Here is a 20,737-nt window from a genome sequence, read left to right as displayed (position 1 = left end):
ATATTCTACACACTGATCAGTATCAGATATATATTTATATCCCTGACCTCTCTTTTGAATTCTACACACACTTTTAATTCTTCCTACATACCTCCAACTACTTAACTAACCAGCATCTCAAACCTAATAAGCCCAAATTTTATTATTTGCTGCCACCATACCTTCTCCTTCTTATATTTCCTATATTGGCTGAAAGCATAACTATTCACTCAGTCTCTCAAACTATAAATTTTGGCATTGTCTGTCACATCTGCCTATCATTCCTGGTCAGCAAGTCTTCTTGTGTATAATCAGACTAGTTCCACATCTGACTCTCTACCATCACCACTGCCACACCATAGCCAAGCCTCATTTCTTTTAACTGATTTCCAAATACCAACCTTCCACCTACTAATCTATCCTCCAGGCTCCTAGGGATCATTTTCCTAAAAATCAAATGTGATTATGCCACTCCCTGTTAAACTCTCCCTCTCCCCAGTTTCCTTAGGGATAAGCCCAACCCAAATCTCATCCTTATCTCCATTTGCTCATCACTCTTCTGTTCTTACTTCTCCCACACAAACACAGTCTATCTTCTAGCCATGCTGAATTTCTCACAGTTTGATAAATAAATATAAATCTCTTTATAATCACTGAATTTTACACATGCAGTCCTCTCTTCCTAAAATGTTCTAGCTTTCTATCCATCCACTCTTGTCTCCTCCCTGATCCTTCTCCCTCTCACCTTCTTGCACACTGCTCATTCCTATAACAAATCTCTAGTCATTTTATGAATACATCTGCTCTTCAACACTCTGTCTTTTCACACATTTTTCTCTATAATAGAATACATTCATCAAATTCCTACTCATTTTTGAAGATCCAGTTCAAATGTTGCCTCCTTTAGCAGAGACTTCCTCATCCCTCTCACAAAGAGTTCATTTCTTTACCTTACAACATATAGTTCTTAATACAATAACTGCATTTTTCATTTTCATCTCACTTATTATTTTCCCCACTCAAGGACATTTTCAGGAGAGAATCTCTATTATTTGTATCTATATCATTAGTACCAAACACAATTCCTAGCACAAACTATATGCTCAATAAATGTTTTATGAAACAAAATTAACAAGAATGTTCACAAAAGCACTATTTGTAATAGCCCCAAAATGGAAACAACACAAATGTCATCCACTATTAAATAGAAAAATTGTGGTATATTTATAAAATATAAATTATACACTAACAAAAATGAAAGAACTACTGCTACTTGCAAAAACACTGGTAAATTCACAAAATGATGAACAAAAGAAGCTGGACACAAAAGAGTACATACTACATGATTCTTCTTATATAAGCTTCAAGAAACAGGTGAAACTTCTCTATAGCAATAGAAGTCAGAGCTGGTTGTAATGGCCAGGACAGGGCATAAGGCGCTCCTCTTGGGGTGCTGGTAACACTGTATCCCTTTCTGGGTGCTGTTAACATGGGTTTGCTCATTTTGTGAAAATTCATCAAGTTGTATGTACATTTGTGATTTTCCGTTTCCTCTATGTATGTTATACTTCAATAAAAAGTTTACTTAAAAATTAACTTGCACTGCTCCTAAGTTCTGCAGTCTTAATGATCTGCCGGTTGGACTATAATTTCTACAACCAATAAGAAAGTGAATAGCATGTTACCATGTTATTATTTCCTAGAACCAGTTTCTGAACTAAGAACATTATCCCAGCATGTTAAATCATTTGAAAGCATTTTAGAAGCCTATTACACTTGAATATCCCCTTAACTTGTTAATCTTTCAAAGGACAAAATTTGAGCTTCACTAGGAAGTTTCCAAGTGAAAGTGCTGATTGTCATTATCAAAAACAAATCAGTCTTCTCTGTATCTTCCTTTAGAAAGCTGTGTTCAGTTACTATGATTGGCTGATAATGGTCCCCCAAATATGTCAGGTTGTAATCCCAGGAACTTGTAAATGTTACCTACCTTACAAGAGAAAAAGGTCTTCACAGATGTGATAAAGTTAAGGACCTTGAGATGAAAAGATCATCATCAATTATCTAGGTGGGCTTTAAATGTAATTATATGTATCCTTATAAAAAGACTTAACAACACACAGAAGGAAAAGTAATATAATGACAGAGCAGAGATACAAAGATGCTGACCTTAAAGAATGGAATGAAGTGGCCAGAAGCCAAGGAATGTTGATAACCACCAGAAGCTAGAGAGACAAGAAATGCATTTTCCCCTAAAGTGTCCAGAGGGCATGTCACCCTCCCAACACCTTGATTTCAGTGCAGTGATAAAGAGCCTGTACTTCCAGCCTCCAGAACTGTAAGAGAGTAACATTTCTGATGTTTTAAGCCACAAAGTTTGTGATTATTTGTTACAGCAGCTACAGGAGACACTACTTTGCCAACAAAGGTCTGTCTAGTCAAAGATATGGTTTTTCCAATAGTCATGTATGGATGTGAGAGTTGGACTATAAAGAAAGCTGAGTGCCGAAGAATTGATGCATTTGAACTGTGGTGTTGGAGAAGACTCTTGAGAGTCCCTTGGATTGTGAGGAGATCCAACCAGTCCATCCTAAAGGAGATCAGTCCTGAATAGTCATTGGAAGGACTGATGCTGAAGCTGAAACTCCAATACTTTGGCCACCTGATGCGAAGAAGTGACTCATTGGAAAAGACCCTAATGCTGGGAAAGACTGAAGGTGGGAGGAGAACAGGACAACAGAGGATGAGATGGTTGGATGGCATCACCAACTCAATGATATGAGTTTGAGTAAACTCTGGGAGTTGGTGATGGACAGGGAAGCCTGGCATGCTGCAGTCCATGAGGTTGCAAAGAGTGGGACACAACTGAGTGACTGAACTGAACTGACAGGAGACAGGTAATAAATGTCAACCCTGTCTCCATTTAATTACAGAACTTGTCTAACACTGAAAATTGTATAATATCTCTCAAAATAATACCCCTTTTTAAACTTGCATAGTAAGCTATTTTCCAAATTGATATGGATTGTGGCATTTTATAGAACACAGAAATATTCACAGAAAGTGAAAAGGTAAAACAAATACTAGAACATAATTTATGTGGCTCATCATGGAGACCTTAAAACACAAGTCTATTGTGATTTTTTTTACTCTCAAGTTATCTTGTGTCTGCTAAGGGCTGGGCTTTAATATTCACCATTTCAAGTGGTGTCAAACATGGAATGTAAGCCTACTTATTCAAAAACTCAAATAAGACTATAAAAAGCACTCATTTAATTCATTAAGGATTGTTTAAAATGCAAATATATAGGGATATATTGATATTTCAGAGGGTTCTCAAATAAAACCTAAGTGCTTTATGGTAATTCATTAATCCACTTATCCTCAGTGAATGCTTGAGCTAATTTTAGCATATTGTATTCTCAGTGAATATGTCCCAATTCACCCAAAAGATTAATAGTTTCCTCAGTGCATACTTGTCAGGTGCAACATACAAAGCAATGTGCCAGTTGCTGATGTTGGGAGGTGGAGGAGTGAGCCACAGAAAACAAAAACTTTCCAGTGCTGATTTCTGCTGTTTAGGACCTACAAGCAATAAGGTACAGACCTACAGAAAGATAAAATGAACACAGATAGCTATAAGATTGCTTCTCTAAGTTATATATATAACAAGAGAGTTATAGGTAAAAGGTTAGAGTTCAGAAAAAGGAGAAATTTCTATACAGCTAGGGTGGGAAGAGGGTGAAAGTGATGAAAATAGCTCATGGAGAAGGCAGGCCTTGAATGATCTAATGTGCCAAGATGAACAGTTCAATTGATAAAGTACCATGTGTCCAATTTATTGTACAGAGATGACTTTGGCTGGGGTTTATAATTGATTGGAAACAAAATAGTAAAAGTCAGGCTAAGAAGGCTGGACTTGTCTATAGGCCATGAAAACCCACAAGAAGTGTAAAGCAAAGGAGTGATAAGACTGAGAAATTAATTGAGCAAGGTATAATAGGAAAAGGGGCTAGGAAATGAAGACTGGTGAAAGTGAATCAGGTTCTGGCTCAGCCACTTATGCTAATCTCGGGCAAATTACTTGTCTTCCTGGATCTCAGACTTTATTTCTATAAATGGAATTAACTGAAATGACCTCATAATGACCTCATAATGACCTCATAAGATCATTTGCTGTGAGGGTCAAAAATAAATAAGGAATTTAACAGTATTGTATAGGTTTTAAAACAGGATAAGTAAAAGGTATAAAATACAGAGTATGCGCTTATATTCATAATCCAGGCAAGGGTCAGTGAGGGCCTGAAGTATCCATTGGTAATCCGAATCAAAGAAGAGATACCAGAGATACCACAGCAGTAGGCCTGACAGACTCAGCAGTTGGTATAGTGGGGACGGAGATGCAGGGAACAAGGACCGAGAGGCCTTAACCTTAGATGACAAAAAGAATGGGAGCATAAAAAGAAAAGTAGGTTTATGGTTCACTGGACTTCTCCTTCACTCAACAAATAATTGTCATTTGCAGGCATCATTTTAAGTTCTGGGACTGCTACAGAGAACAAAGTAGACGAAGATTTGTCTCATGGAACTTGTATTCTGTGGAGGGACACAGGCAATTAAAGATAAGTACAAGGCATGTCAGTATATTAATCATGTTTTTTACTATCTGTATTTTATGATATTTTGACATCTCCTTTGATGAGTCTCCTGAAGTCTGATACACTATCTCCCAGGGCCTAAATCACCCCAGGGCAGGGAACCAGACAACTAGGAAACACCCTTATATTTCAGAGGCTGCAGAAGTTACTCGAACTATCCAATTCTAAATTTGTTCTACTACTTACTCTGCCTTTCTCAATCCTTCCCACAAAAACCACAATAAAGGCTCTGGTCCATGCCTTCCCCTCACTCCTACATCCTGACCTACCCCTCTGCTTCTCCATCTGGCCCTGCATGGCATGGCATACCTCATCCTGAAAACTATAAAAAACTATTTTTTCAATGGCAATCATTTTCTATCATCAGCCAAAAGAATACCTTATCATGGTAGTTAACTAAAGTTTTACTTCTATAATCAGATTAATTTTTAGAGTACTAAATGGCTTTTGTCACATCCTCCAATATACCAAAATGGTATTATACTTGGAAGTAATTCTTAAATATAAGTTTCACTATATTTTTTCCCATGATAATGCAAATGAATAATTGAACTCTTGAAAACTTGGAATAATTTTCCCCAAAGTATCCCTTTTCTCTCATCTATACTGCTTATCTAAAAAGAGGATTCATGGGACTTCTCTGGTAGTCCAGTGATTAAGAATCTGCCTGGCAACACAGGGGACACGGGTTTGATCCAGGGAACTAAGATCCCACATGCACTAGAACAATTAAGTCCATGCACCCGCATTCTCTGGAGCCCGTGTGCCAAATTAGAGAGCCCAAGTGCAGCAACTACTGAGCCCATGTGCCACAACTAGAGGGTCCGTGTGTCACAGCAAAAGATCCTGCATGATGCAATGAAGACCTGTGACCAGCAGCTAAATAAAGAAATAGAGAAATCCTGATGCAGTCAAATAAAGAAGGATTCATAATAAAAATAAATAAAAAGTATAAAAAATAATAAATAAAAATTAATAAATAAAATAAAAAGAGAATTCATATATTTCATATTTTTCAAGCATACAACCTAGTTCAATAAATATTACTAATGTTGTTAATATTTTATAATAAAAATAAACTTATACATGAAATTTCCACATTTACACAATTATTCTAATTGCTTTTTAAGATAAACAATAGCACTATTGAAAAACTACATATTGGCATAAATATGGGAAACATTGGAAATTAAAAAATTTTTTAAACCTTGAGGCTATACACATTAAAGAAGTTTTATATGTTGCTATTTTTGTTACCTAAACCTAACTAAAATTACTTTCACCAGCATGTTTTGAAGAATCTTAGTTGCAGATTCCCTAAGTAAGGGAAATGTAACTATTAACTTCAAAAGATAGATAATATATAGATACAAAGTATCATAATCCAAATAACCAAGATAAATGTCTTCAGAAAAGATCTGTAGTAATTTTAAGAGTTGAAAGGGCATTTATTATCAATTGTCTATAATGACCCATAGTTATTTGTTATAAGATGCATTTGAATCTGCAATGGAGAATCCAAAATTATTTAAAGCTTCAAGGTGACAAATCAATTATCCCATAATGAATGGCAAGTTATGTCAGTTGTAAATATGTGTCACAAGGATCATGTTTTAGTAGAAACACTGAAAGAAATCCTGAACAGCATTTCATTACCATGCTAATGCAGTAGAGCCTTCTGGCAACTATATAGAATTCAGAACATAATGTCTAAATACACAAGAAGAACATTTAGAACATGAACACTAATATCCTCAAACAACTGCTTACTTTATGCTAAACCAATAATAGTGCTCAACTTTTTGGTCTCAGGATCCCTTTACCTTTAAAGATTATAGAGAGCCCCAGAAAGTTTTTATGTGAGTTCAATCAATGGTTTATTACCTTATAAGAAATTAAAACAGAGAAAATATTTAAATAGGTATTTATTTATTTAGGAAATTTTTTAAAAATCATAATAAACACCCCATGTTAATATCAGAACAACTATGCTACCTTGTTCTGTAACCTCTGGACATGAAAGGAAGAAAGAAAAGTTTGAGTTTTTTTAATAAAAAAATAAAAATAAAATACAAAATGTATTATTAAGGAAACAGTTTTGACCTTGCAGACTCCCCGAAGAAGAGAACTGTTTTGAGAACTGCTGCTCTAAATCTTCAGTTTATCAGTAGGAAAAGCTGAATTTGTCTTCTAGGTCACATGAAAATGCTGTTTTCAGAAGGGAGAATTAACAGTAACCAAGCCAGTTCTTAGAGTCTTAAGAAACAGCCCAAGTCCAGTGACTAAGATAAGAACTTTAACTTCTAACTTTACACAAAGTTCAAGTTCTCAGCCTTAGCTAATAACAGCAGGCCTGGATATACTCCTAGACAGCAGTAATGCTTTGAAATGCACATGGTGATCAGCAGTGAGTTAACTGTGACAATGCTCTTAGTCTAAAAATTAACTTAATGATTTCTTTACGACTGTTTAATTCATTAGAGTTAATTACATATCAATACTGCAGTTAACTTATAAAAGTAATAAACTGGGCTTCTGTTTCTCTTGTGTTGTCTAAAACATCTTCTGTGTGCTAAAACTCCTAAGGATAGATAAATAAGTCTTTGAGCTGGAGATGACAAAAGAGCTAATGAAGAACATCTGTACAATCAGTGTGTGTGTGAGTAGCAAATGTTTATACTTATTTTGCATACATAAACATGCATGGGAAAAGTGACAGTGAAGTGAAAGTTGCTCAGTCGCGTCTGACTCTTTGCAACCCCATGGACTATACAGTCCATGGAATTCTCCAGGCTGGAGTACTGGAGTGGGTAGCCCTTCCCTTCTCCAGGGGATCTTCCCACCCCAGGGATCAAACCCAGGTCTCCCACATTGCAGGCAGATTCTTTACCAGCTGAGCCACAAGGGAAGTCCAAAAATACTGGAGTGGGGAAACTAGCCCTTCTCCAGGGGATCTTCCTGACCCAGGAATAGAACCGGAATCTCCTGTATTGCAAGCGGATTCTTAACCAACTAAGCATTCAGGGAATTTACCACATTAATTTCCTTTTTTAAGCAAAACCAAAATATGAACATTTTTCTACAACTCAATGAATTTCAAGACAAAATTACAAAGATTTTAAAATAATTTTTTGGTGTCTATATAGTAGACATTTTGTTTGTCCACAATTATTCTCTTCCCCAACACATTACCTGTACCCTAAATGATCCTAATTATTACAATCTGAGTGGGCTTCAAACTGATTAAGAACCAACAGAATACACAATGGAAAAAAAAAAGATGATCTCTTCAGCAAGTGGGAAAGTCGGATTAGTTCAGTTCAGTTCAGTCGCTCAGTCATGTCCAACTCTTTGCGACCCCATGAATCGCAGCATGCCAGGCCTCCCTATCCATCAGCAACTCCCGCAGCTTACTCAAACCCATGTCCTTCGAGTCGGTGACGCCATCCAGCCATCTCATCCTCTGTCGTCCCCTTCTCCTCCTGCCCCCAATCCCTCCCAGCATCAGGGTCTTTTCCAATGAGTCAACTCTTCGCATGAGGTGGTCGGCCAAAGTACTGGAGTTTCAGCTTCAACATCAGTCCTTCCAATGAACACCCAGGACTGACCTCCTTCAGGATGGACTGGTTGGATCTCCTTGCAGTCCAGGGGACTCTCAAGAGTCTTCTCCAACACCACAGTTCAAAAGCATCAATTTTTTGGTGCTCAGCTTTCCTCACAGTCCAACTCTCACATCCATACACGACCACTGGAAAAGCCATAGCCTTGGTCAGATGGACCTTTGTTGGCAAAGTAATGTCTCTGCTTTTTAATGTGCTATCTAGATTGGTCATAACTTTCCTTCCAAGGAGTAAGAGTCTTCTAATTTCATGGCTGCAATCACCATCTGCAGTGATTTTGGAGCCCCCAAAAATAAAGTCTGACACTGTTTCCACTGTCTCCCCATATATTTCCCATGAAGTGATGGGACCAGATGCCATGATCTTAGTTTTCTGAATGTTAAGCTTTAAGCCAACTTTTTCACTCTCCTCTTTCACTTTCATCAAGAGGCTTTTTAGTTCATCTTCACTTTCTGCCATAAGGGTGGTGTCATCTGCATATCTGAGGTTATTGATATTTCTCCCGGCAATCTTGATTCCAGCTTCTGCTTCTTCCAGCCCAGCGTTTCTCATGATGTACTCTGCATAGAAGTTAAATAAGCAGGGTGACAGTATACAGCCTCGACGTACTCCAGTCTGTTGTTCCATTCCAGTTCTAACTGTTGCTTCCTGACCTGCATACAGGTTTCTCAAGAGGCAGGTCAGGTGGTCTGATATTCCCATCTCTTTCCAAATTTTCCACAGTTTATTGTGATCCACACAGTCAAAGGCTTTGGCCTAATCAATAAGACAGAAATAGATATTTTTCTGGAACTCTCTTGCTTTTTTGATGATCCATTGGATATTGCCAATTTGATCTCTGGTTCCTCTGCCTTTTCTAAAACCAGCTTGAACATCTGGAAGTTCACGATTCACGTATTGCTGAAGCCTGGCTTGGAGAATTTTGAGCGTTATTTTACTAGCGTGTGAGATGAGTGCAATTGTGTGGTAGTTTGAGCATTCTTTGGCATTGCCTTTCTTAGGGATTGGAATGAAACTGACCTTTTCCAGTCCTGTGGCCACTGCTGAGTTTTCCAAATTTGCTGAAATATTGAGTGCAGCACTTTCACAGCATCATCTTTCAAGATTTGAAATAGCTCAACTGGAATTCCATCACCTCCACTAGCTTTGTTCATGGTAATGCTTTCTAAGGCCCACCTGACTTCACATTCCAGGATGTCTGGCTCTCGGTGAGTGATCACACCATTGTGGTTATCTGGGTCGTGAAGATGTTTTTTGTACAGTTCTTTTGTGTATTCTTGCCACCTCTTCTTAATATCTTCTGGTTCTGTTAGGTCCATATCATTTCTGTCCTTTATCGAACCCATCTTTGCATGAAATGTTCCCTTGGTATCTCTAATTTTCTCGACGAGATCTCTAGTCTTTCCCATTCTGTTGTCTTCCTCTATTTCTTTGCATTGATCCCTGAGGAAGGCTTTCTTATCTCTCCTTGCTATTCTTTGGAACTCTGCATTCAAATGGGAATATCTTTCCTTTTCTCCTTTGCTTTGCGCTTCTCTTCTTTTCACAGCTATTTGTAAGGCCTTCTCAGACAACCATTTTGCCTTTTTGCATTTCTTTTCCATGGGGATGGTCTTGATCCCTGTCTCCTGTACAATGTTAAGAACCTCCGTCCATAGTTCATCAGGCTCTCTGTTTATCAGATCTAGTCCCTTAAATCTATTTCTCACTTCCTCTGTATAGTCATAAGGGATTTGATTTAGGTCATACCTGAATGGTCTAGTGGTTTTCCCTACTTTCTTTTTTGTTTAAGTCTGAATTTGGCAATAAGGAATTCATGATCTGAGCCACAGTCAGCTCCCAGTCTTATTTTTGCTGACTGTATAGAGCTTCTCCATCTTTGGCTGCAAAGAATATAATCAATCTGATTTCAGTGTTGACCATCTGGTGATGTCCATGTGTAGAGTCTTCTCTTGTGTTGTTGGAACAGGGTGTTTGCTATGACCAGTGTGTTCTCTTGGCAAAACTCTATTAGCCTTTGCCCTGCTTCATTCCATACTCCAAGGCCAAATTTGCCTGTTACTCCAGGTGTTTCTTGACTTCTTACTTTTGCATTCCAGACCCCTATAATGAGAAGGACATCTTTTTTGGGTGTTAGTTCTAAAAGGTCTTGTAGGTCTTCATAGAACCATTCAACTTCAGCTTCTTCAGCATTACTGGTTGGGGCATAGGCTTGGATTACCATGATATTGAATGGTTTGCTTTGGAAATGAACAGAGATCATTCTGTCATTTTTTTTTTTTTTTTCATTCTGTCATTTTTGAGATTGCATCCAAGTACTGCATTTCGGACTCTTTTGTTGACCATGATGGCTACTCCATTTCTTCTAAGGGATTCCTGCCTGCAGTAGTAGATATAATGGTCATCTGAGTTAAATTCACCCATTCCAGTCCATCTTAGTTCGCTGATTCCTAGAATGTCAACATTCACTTTTGCCATCTCCTGTTTGACCACTTCCAATTTGCCTTATTCATGGACCTAACATTCCAGTTTCCTATGCAATATTGCTCTTTACAGCATCGGACCTTGCTTCTATCACCAGTCACATCCACAACTGGGTATTGTTTTTGCTTTGGCTCTATCCCTTCATTCTTTCTGGAGTTATTTCTCCACTGATCTCCATTAGCATATTGGGTACCTACCAACCTGGGGAGTTCCTCTTTCAGTATCCTATCAATTTGCCTTTTCCTACTGTTCATGGGGTTCTCAAGGCAAGAATTCTGAAGTGGTTTGCTGAAAGTTGGATAGCCATATACAAACCAATGAGGTTAGAACACACCCTCACATCATACACAAAGATAAACTTAAAATGGCTTACAGACAAATTAAAACAGGACTCCATAAAACTCCTAGAAGAGAATGTAGGCAAAATATTCTCTGACACAAATTATACCAAAGTTTTCTTAGGTCAGTCTTCCAAGGCAATAGAAATAAAAGCAAAAATGAATATACAGGCCCTAATTAAACTTACAAGTTTTTTTCAGCAAAGGTGGAAGCCCAAAGAAACCATAAACAAAATGAAAAGGCAACCTGTGGACTAGAAGAAAATATTTGCAAATGATGCAAACAACAAGGGCCTAATTTCCAAAATACACAAGTAGCTCATACAACTCCACCCAAAAAAACAAAGAACTGAATCAAAACATGGGCAAGAAGAACTAAACAGACAGTTCTCCAAAGAAAACATACAGATGGCCAACAGGCACATGAAAAGATGCTCAACATTGCTAATTATTAGAGAAATGTAAATCACAGTGACAGTGAGGTACCACCTCACACTGGTCAGAATGGCCTTCATTAGAAAATATACAAATAACAAATGCTAGAGAGGGTGTAGAGAAAAGGGAACCCTCCTACACTGTTGGTGGAAATATAAACTGATGCAATCACTATGGAAAATGGTATGGAAATTCCTCAAAAAACTAAAAATGGGTTCTATATGATCCAGCAGTCCCACTCCTGGGAATATATCCAGACAAAACTATAATTCAAAAAGATATATGCACCCCTATATTCACAGCAGCACAATTCACAATAGCCAAGACACGTGCGCGTAATCCCTCCGTCCTGTCTGGCCCTTTGCCAATGCATGGAAACAACCTAAACGTCCATCAACAGACGAATGGACAAAGATGTGGTACCCACATGCAATGGAATACTACTCAGCCATGACAAAGAACGAGATAATGCATTTGCAGCAACTTGGATGGACCTAGAAATGATCATACTAAGTGAAGTAAATGAGAAAGAGAAAGACAAATGCAATATGATGGCCCTTGTCTATGGAATCTAAAATAGGACATAAATGAACTTATCTATAAAGCAGAATCATAGACATAAAGAACAGACTTGTAGTTGCCAATGGGGAGGGGGTTGGGGGAGAGATGGATTGGATTTACAGGTTAGTAGATGCAAACCTTTATATGTATACTGAATAAAGAACATGGTTCTACTGTGTAACCCAGGGAACTATATTCAATATCCTGTGATAAACTATAATGGAAAAGAATATGAAAAAGAATATATATACATATATATATATAAATCACTTGGAGATTATTTTATATATATATATATATATATATATATATATATATATATATATGACTTACTTGGCTATACATCAGAAATCAACATTGTAAATCAACTATATTCCAATAAAATAAATTTTAAAAAATAAAACACATATTGTATTGCCAAAAAAGGAAGGTAATAGAAAGATTCCTGAATTAACAAATACAGAAAGCAAACCCATTTGAAAACTAGAAAGTAAGCATCTCAAGAACAAAGATCTCTGTCCATTTCTTAACTGGTGATTCCTAGGCATTAGTAAAAGCCTAATATATAAAAGACATGCATTAGATAGTTGTAGAATAAATGAATGTATAAATAAAGGTAAGGAACTATCTTTGTGACACATACAACCAAAATTTACCAGTGTGAGTTATTTTCCACATTCTCTTATTGAGGCAATAGTGCTCAGGTTTGACAACTTGAAAAGTTAGGTGTTACGTGGGTCAAACATAGCAAACTGTTTATTATAAATAAAAGCAATTTCCCTAAATCTGGATTGATATTACTCTGAAACGCAGAGTTACTAAAGTTATTCCTCTCTTCATTGGGAGAATATAAAATTATTTATCTGTAATATATCTGAAAAATAAAATGTTTCCCCTGTTATTCAACAGTTGTAATAATCACGAACTGGCTTACAAGACATTTTGTAGGTTAATTATATGCTGTCATTGCAGGAATGAAATGTTTAAATCAAAGCAGAATAGCATTTACTATTTACAAGAGTTTGTTAAAGGCAATATATAAAGAATAAACTCCCTAAAGTCTAAACAACCTAACATTTTATTATCAACCTTGTTTTAATCAGTATATTTCAACTTTCCAATTTTTGGTAATATTAAAACATCCTTTCTTCATTCAGTGTTTGCCCCTTTTTCTTCTGGTTTACTTTTGGGAGATGCTGAAATCAATTCTGGTTAGTCTATGACAAAATATAAACTTATTAATAGGATACTAGGATAACTCACAGAATTCAAGAATTTGAAAACATATGGCAAGAATACTGGAATGGGTTGCATTTCCTACTCCAGGGGATCCTCCCAATCCAGGGATCAAACCCGAATCTCCTGCATCTCCTGCATTGGCATATGGATTCTTTACCAACTACACCCCTTGGAAAGCCCAAGCATACATACACACCCCAGAAAGGGCAAGAGCAACTGGATATCTCAAACATAGAAGTCCACGGACTCTATTTAAGAGCATTGCCATTGATCTGACCCAGCTCCCAAAACATAATTCGAAATGACAAGTTCCAGCAAAGAAATGGTAATTTAAAAACTTTAAACATTACTCATGTCTAAGTAAAGTCAATATAATATTTAATAAAATAACATATCCCCAAAATTAGAAGGATGAATCAGACCATTTGAACAGTTTAGCCTAAACATGCTTTAGGATCATATCATCCCCCTATACCTAAATCTGTGATCACCAAAACAATTTTATGATCATTGAATTCATTTTTTATGTATTCATATCTAGTCAAAAAACAGATTTCCAACAGAGAGAACAAAATAAAGTCATTAGTGGTTCTCTCACCATTACCACATCCATGTAAATTTAAATATTGGTATTAAAACCAATAACCCCTGTCCAGTAAATTAGGTTATTGTGAGACCACACCTAGATGAGATGGACTCTCAAGGCCACGTAATATATGCTTTAATAGTTAAGGTTTGTTATTTTGGAAGTTCAAAGGCAAACACAAAATTATGGTAGTCTAGTGGCTTCGTCTCTAAGTCATGTCTGACTCTTGCAACCCCTTGGAGAAGCCTGCTAGGCTCCTCTGTCCATGGGATTCTCCAGGCAAGAATACTGGAGTGGGTTGCTATTTCCTTCTCCAGGGGATCTTCCTGACCCAGGAATCAAACCTGGGTCTCTTGCATTGCAGGCAGATTCTTTACCAACTGAGCTAGGAGGGAAGCCTGAAAAATCATGGATATAGAATATTATATAAGCTCTGGGTCACTAAGATGTGTGGTGAGGTAAAAGAGGAAAAGAACACGTGTGCATGAATGAATGAATGAAACTTTCTCAGTTGTGTCTGACTATTTGCCACCCCATGGATTATAGCCCGCCAGGTTTCTCCATCCATGGAATTTCCCTGGCAAGAATACTGGAGTAGGTAGCCATTTCCTTCTCCAGGGAATCTTCCCAACCCAGGGATCAAACCTGTGTCTCCCACACTGCAGGTGGATTCTTTACTGTCTGAGCCACAAGGGAAACTAGGTTATGCTCCAAATAGTTAAGCAAATAGAATGAAAAGACTGGTGTAGAAGTGCTTTTTATTCATTATTTTATTCAGTCCTATATTTTTCTGATAGATAGATGATAGGATGGATGGATGGATGGATGGATAAATGGATGGATGGATAGGTAAATGGATGATAGATGGATAGGTAGGTAGGTAGATAGACAGACTAACAAATGACTTCCTTGACAATGAAAAACTGATCCACTTTGATTTTACAGCTAAAAGCAGAACCCTCAGGACAGGTTCAGTCCCAGGAAAGAGTAACAATTCAGAATATCCACCCCACAAGGTTTTTGCTTGTAATAACCCATTCATCTTTAACTTTATGGGCTTATAAATGATAAAGAAAGAAAGCACTTTACTGAGACCAAACTGAAGATCTTTATCTGCTCTCAAAGATTTTCCAATTAACCACCTCAAACCAAATTTTTATGATTGGCATTTACATCCTATCTTTCAAAAGTAAATTTAGAACTCCATCTGGTTTGATTCAGAGCTCAGAAATGTTAATTGTATTACCTAAACTTGTGAGTCTTGACCAAAGTGAAATATTTTAATTTAAAATCCAGTCATTTGTACTAAATAGGGAGTACCCAAATGGCTGTCCACAGGCAAATGAGGCTCTGATTAAGGTTTCATTATTTACAGTGAAATTGAGAAAAATAAGAGCAATGCAGAAAGTTTCACAAAACTAAACTTATTTTTTATTTCTATCTATAATATTTATTTTATAATTAATTCTTGGAAAAATTTGTTGTACATTAAATAATAACACCATATAACAAATGCATATTGCATGTGATTAAGGTATAATCCTAAATTGTCCATGAATTAAAAACTAAAGTAAACAATTATATCAGTAGGGTTACAGTGAGGAGGTAGCAATCACACAGTTATTTGAATGAAGAGAATTTTAAAAATTGGAAACTGGAGAAATAAAAAAGTTCTTAAGATATCAGAAATAGCAACTGCAGAAAGTAGCTATCTCCACCTGGAGCGTTGGAGGAACAAGGAAAGAGGTTGTTAAAACTTAGAAACTGGAAAGGTAGAGGGGGGAGCCCATATGGACTCAAACATCTGAGGTGACGCTGCATGCCTGATGCTTCTGTTGGGGTCTGGGGTGGAGGGAGCTGTGCACGAGGGATTTCTTTCTGCAAGTATCAGGAAAACTGGCAAACCAGTCCCAGTTAATGCTGTAGGAGGGAGGGAACTGCGGCCGCCTGGTAAAGGGTTGCTGAGCTAATGCTCACAGGAACAGGAAGAAGGCAGAAAGAAAACTGGAAGCTGACAGTCTGGAGCAAGTCCCTCCTTTCTCCTTCCACCTCCCAGTCTCCTCCAACACTCCCTAGCGGAAGAGCCTGACAGGGAGCCAGCTTAACAGAGTAAAAATGGAGTTTACAGAGTCCAAGCATCACAAAGTGGGGTACAAAAGGGCTTAAGAAGTTAACTGATACAATACTGCTGGCTTTTACTTATAAATTTTTACTTAGATGTAAAATACTACTTAGTGACATAATTTTATCAATAGAAACTTTATGAGTTAAGTCAGTTGAACTGAGGTAGACGAACCAAGAGCCTGTTAGGCAGAGTGAAGTAAGTCAGAAAAACAAATATCATATATTAATGCATATATATATGGGATCTAGAAAAAACGGTACTGATGAACCTATTTGCAGGGCAGGAACAGAGATGCAGATGTAGAAAATGGGCATGACTCATCAGGAAAAGGAGAAGATGGGAGGAATTGAGAGACTAGCACTGAAACATATACACTACCATGTGGAAAAGAGACAGCTAGAGGGGAGTTGCTGTTTAGCACAGGGAGCTCAGCCTGGGGCTCTGTGGCCCTACAGGGGTGGGATGGGGCGAGGGAGGCCCAAGACGAAGGGGAATACATGCATACTTACTGCTGATGCGTGTTGTTGTGAGGCCCTGGGAGGAAGCAAACATGCCATCTCTCACCTCTGTAGCCTTGTATTGGGGAGGCGAACACTGCGGGTACTCTCAAAGTCGAGTTGCTCTCCAGACTTTGTGCTACCAACTTCAGAACTTTTCTCTTTTGATGCTCTTCAACTATACCCTCTCCTTGGAAGCTCCCACCACTATATAGAACCACTCTTTTCCCATGCTTATCACTTTCGTTACCAGCCTCCAAACCACTCCACCATGTTCATTAAGATCTGAAGCATCTGGCTCAAGATACTCCTTCACACCCTGAATCCTGCCACGTTCGGCCTGATTTAATCACAGACGTGAAGGAAACCTTAAATAGTAGTAACTGCACAGTTGTCTGATCCAGACCCCTACAACACACTTGGCTTCTACAGCACTTCAGCAATCCTGTGTCAGGAAATAACCAAAACATCAACCTTAATTAGAATCACTAATTTCTGGACTACTGAACTCTGAAACTAAATCCACCTAAATTCTCTAGTCCTTTCACTCATCTTAAGGCTTACCTTAAAGCTTCTCTCTCTAACCACTTTCCCAAACTATCAGCCCCTTTCTTTAATTTTGTCTTTCCAACTTAATCAGGAGTTATAATTAATGTTTATTGAGAAATTACTCTGCAGGCACTACTCTAGGTGCTGTGTGGGTAGCACCTCTTTTCATTCTCACAGCAACCTTACAAAGAAGAAGTCGCTACAGTCGTGTAAACAGTTATTTCTACCATTTTCTAGCCATGCCTTCAATTTCCTTTGACAGTGCACATCACTTGCCTACCCAACTGTGGGCATATTTTATCCTCTTTTTTTTTTCAGACTTCCAAAAAAGAAATCACATAATTATAGAAAAAACAGCATAATTAAATTGATTGGTTCAGGTTCCTAAGCTAGGACTCCAGCATTATTCAGTAGCCCCATATGCACCCCAAGTTAAATTCCTTTGCCACTTTTATGAAAGAGTTCCAAAGCTTTAACCCTCTGTTCAAGCTGCATTTTATATTCTCTTCTGCTACTCTACTCAACTCTATTCTATTCTCATCTTCACTCTCAACCTGTGGCCTGAACTTCAACTTTATGAAGAATACAGACATACTAAAGCATAATTTCCCTCTCCTTGAGCTCCAGTTTTATTGAAGGGTGCTTATTTCTTGTCGCCAGTCTCAAAGGAAGAAGACTGCCTTGACTCAAGCCCTTCTTTCTTACCTCATGATCTCATTTCATCTGTTTCTCTTCTATCTTCAATCCTTCATTCAACAAATATTCATGAGCATCTACTAGGTGTCAGAACCTGTTCGAGGGAAACTGGATACATAAGTGGAAAAAACAAAGATCCTTGCCCTTACATTTTAGCCTATCTATTGGTTTATGCACCTTAGATCTTTAAAGAATCAAATTCACCTTATATACCCACCTATGCATCTCCAAAAAAAGTTGTCGGTTGCAACTTCTGTCTCTTCTCTTCATCATTAAATTACTTAAAAAGGATATCCTTGAGGGGTAGGAAGCAATATCTTAAGAATGAAGTATATGGCAAATAACTGCTGAACAGAAAGAATCACAGTGATGCCACCAAATAAAATGCCCGTGAGCCACAGAGTCACACACCTGGTCCCTCCTCTTCCTGAGGCTGCCTGCTTCTCTGGATGACCAAGATTGGGAGAAAGCATCCCCAGAAACGATGTGTGCTCAGGGTACGTGATTCACCACACCCAAACTGTAGATGCCAGTTGACAGCAAACTCAGCTTACTTTCCCTTCACTTTTGGGTAGCTAAAGGCCTTAACAAAGATTATAAGCCAAGTGTTTCCAGGCCTCCAACTCAAATCCAGCATAAATTCTAAGAGTACAGATGAGAAATTACCAGATTAAAGTAGAGTAGGAAGTCAAGTCAAAGAGAGTGCACCCATAATTCTCTAGGCAAACAGCAGGTCTCTATAGATGAATAACAGAAAAACTTGAATACAGAGCCTATGAAAAACTATTACTAAATGAATTAAATAAATGTGATATGAGAAAAACAAATGAAAAATATTTGTTCAAAATATGCTTGTAACTGAAGAAACAATTTTAAATAAGGATTATTCACTCAGGTCTCCCTTGCTGGTTTTGAGTATAGAGGAAACAGATCACAAGGCAAGGAATGTAAGAAGCCTCTAGAAAATGGAAAAGGCAAGGAAATGGATTCTCCCCTGGAGCCTTCATAAAGGAACACAATTTCACCAACACCTTCAATTAAGGCCTATTCCCTAATCTATTTTGAGTTAATTTTAATGTATGGTACAGTTCATTTTTTGCAGGCGGATATCCAGTACTCCCATTTATTGAAGAGACTTTCATTTCTCCATTGCATATTCTTGCCTCTTCTGTCAAAAATAACTGACCTTATATGGTTTGTTTCAAGACTGTCCGCTCTGTTACACTCTCTGAGTGTGTTTTTATACCAGCATCATACTGTTTTGATTACTACAGATTTGTAATTTGGTTTGAAGTTAGGCAGTGTGATGCCTCCAGCTTTGCTGTTCCTACTCAAGATTGATTTCAAATTTGGGGGTCTTTTATGGATCAAACAAATTTTAGAATTGTTTATTCTATTTCTATGAAAAATGTCATTGGAACTTTTATAGAGATTATACTGGACATTTCAGCAATATTTTTAATCTATGAATATGGAATATCTTTCCATTTTTGTCTTCATTTTGATCATGAATGTCTTACACTTTTCAGTGTACAGATCTCTCGCCTCCTTGGTTATATTTGCTTCTAAGTATTAATATTTTATTGTTTTGATGCAATTATAAATGAGATTATTAATTTCTTTCTGATAGTTCATTGTTAATGTATAGAAAAGCAACAATCTTGTATCTTGATTTTGTATCCTGCAAATTTACTGAATTTTTATTAGTCCTAACAGTTTTATAGAGAAGTCCTGTGGTTTTCTTTATCTAATATCATATCATCTGCAAAAAGAGACTTCTGTTCCTCGTTTATTTGGATTGTTTTATTTTTTTGTCTAATTGTTCTGGCTACAACTTACAGTACTATGTCGAATAAAAGTGACATTCTTTTCCTTGTTCCTAATGTTAGTTTTCAGATTTTCACCACTAAGTATGATGTTAGCTGTGGGTTTGGTGTCTTGGAAACCCACCCTTCATGTGGGAGTCAAAAGCTGAGGCGCTAGATGTGCAATCCAAATTCTGCTTCTCAGGGAGAAGCTCAGAATAGGCGTTCTCTCTCAATAGTATTTCACAGCTGGGCGCAGAGTTTATGGTGAGCGTGTGCCTCAGCCTTTCCTACCTGTTTTGTGTTTTTTTGTATGTCTGCAATATAGAAATTGCTTAGCTAGTTTCTCAATTTTTTTTTCAGAGGGAATTTCTTAGAATGTACCTATATACATAATGCTTCCATGAGAGGAAGAATATTCAGGAGCCTCCTATGTCAACATCCTGATAAACTCTCCAAACTTTCGCTATTCCTAGAAGACACTGGAAGACACTGAAATGGCTCACTCACTACGTGTCTTAACTTCTTCTAACATGCTGAGGCTAACCAGTTAAAAACTATTTCACAACCCCTTGTACCTAGGGTCCTAGGTTTTATTTAAGTTCCTACCGTCAGATGTTAAACTGGACTTTGGCACTCATTTGTTGGTGTGGTTTGGGACAGCAGTGGCACTGGCTGGGACAGCAGCTGTAACAGCAGCTTCCTAAATTGGCAGACTATTTTCTGCTCATAGCAGAGGTTCAGGAGCTAATAACTTGTAGTTGTTTCTTTCTGATACTACAGCATCCTGCTTGGGTTAAAAGCAATAATCTCCTGACAGCCAGTGTAAGTTGGGAACCATTCCTGGAAACTCAACCTAGAATCTGTGAGCCATTTAATACTCTGAAGAATCTCTTTGTGCTCAAACTGGCTATAGTGAGTTTTAATCTCCAAAACTGAACACTGACCAATATACTACTTATTTATTCTGGAGAAAATTTCCATCTGTGAAGAAAGAGATTTGTGACCAAGTCAGTAATTCAGACACAGATTTCACTCTGCACGTTTAAGTCAGTAAAGCAGGAAGTACCTAAAATACAAAGAATGACAATTACCCTGTGCTATAGTAGGTCCTTGTTATCTACTTTATATGTAATAATGTATATCTGTTAATCCCAGATTCCTA

The sequence above is a fragment of the Cervus elaphus genome, chromosome 13 (genome assembly GCF_910594005.1).
Source record: "Cervus elaphus chromosome 13, mCerEla1.1, whole genome shotgun sequence".
NCBI classification, from domain to species: domain Eukaryota; kingdom Metazoa; phylum Chordata; class Mammalia; order Artiodactyla; family Cervidae; genus Cervus; species Cervus elaphus.
Note: the sequence above shows the minus strand (reverse complement) of the source record.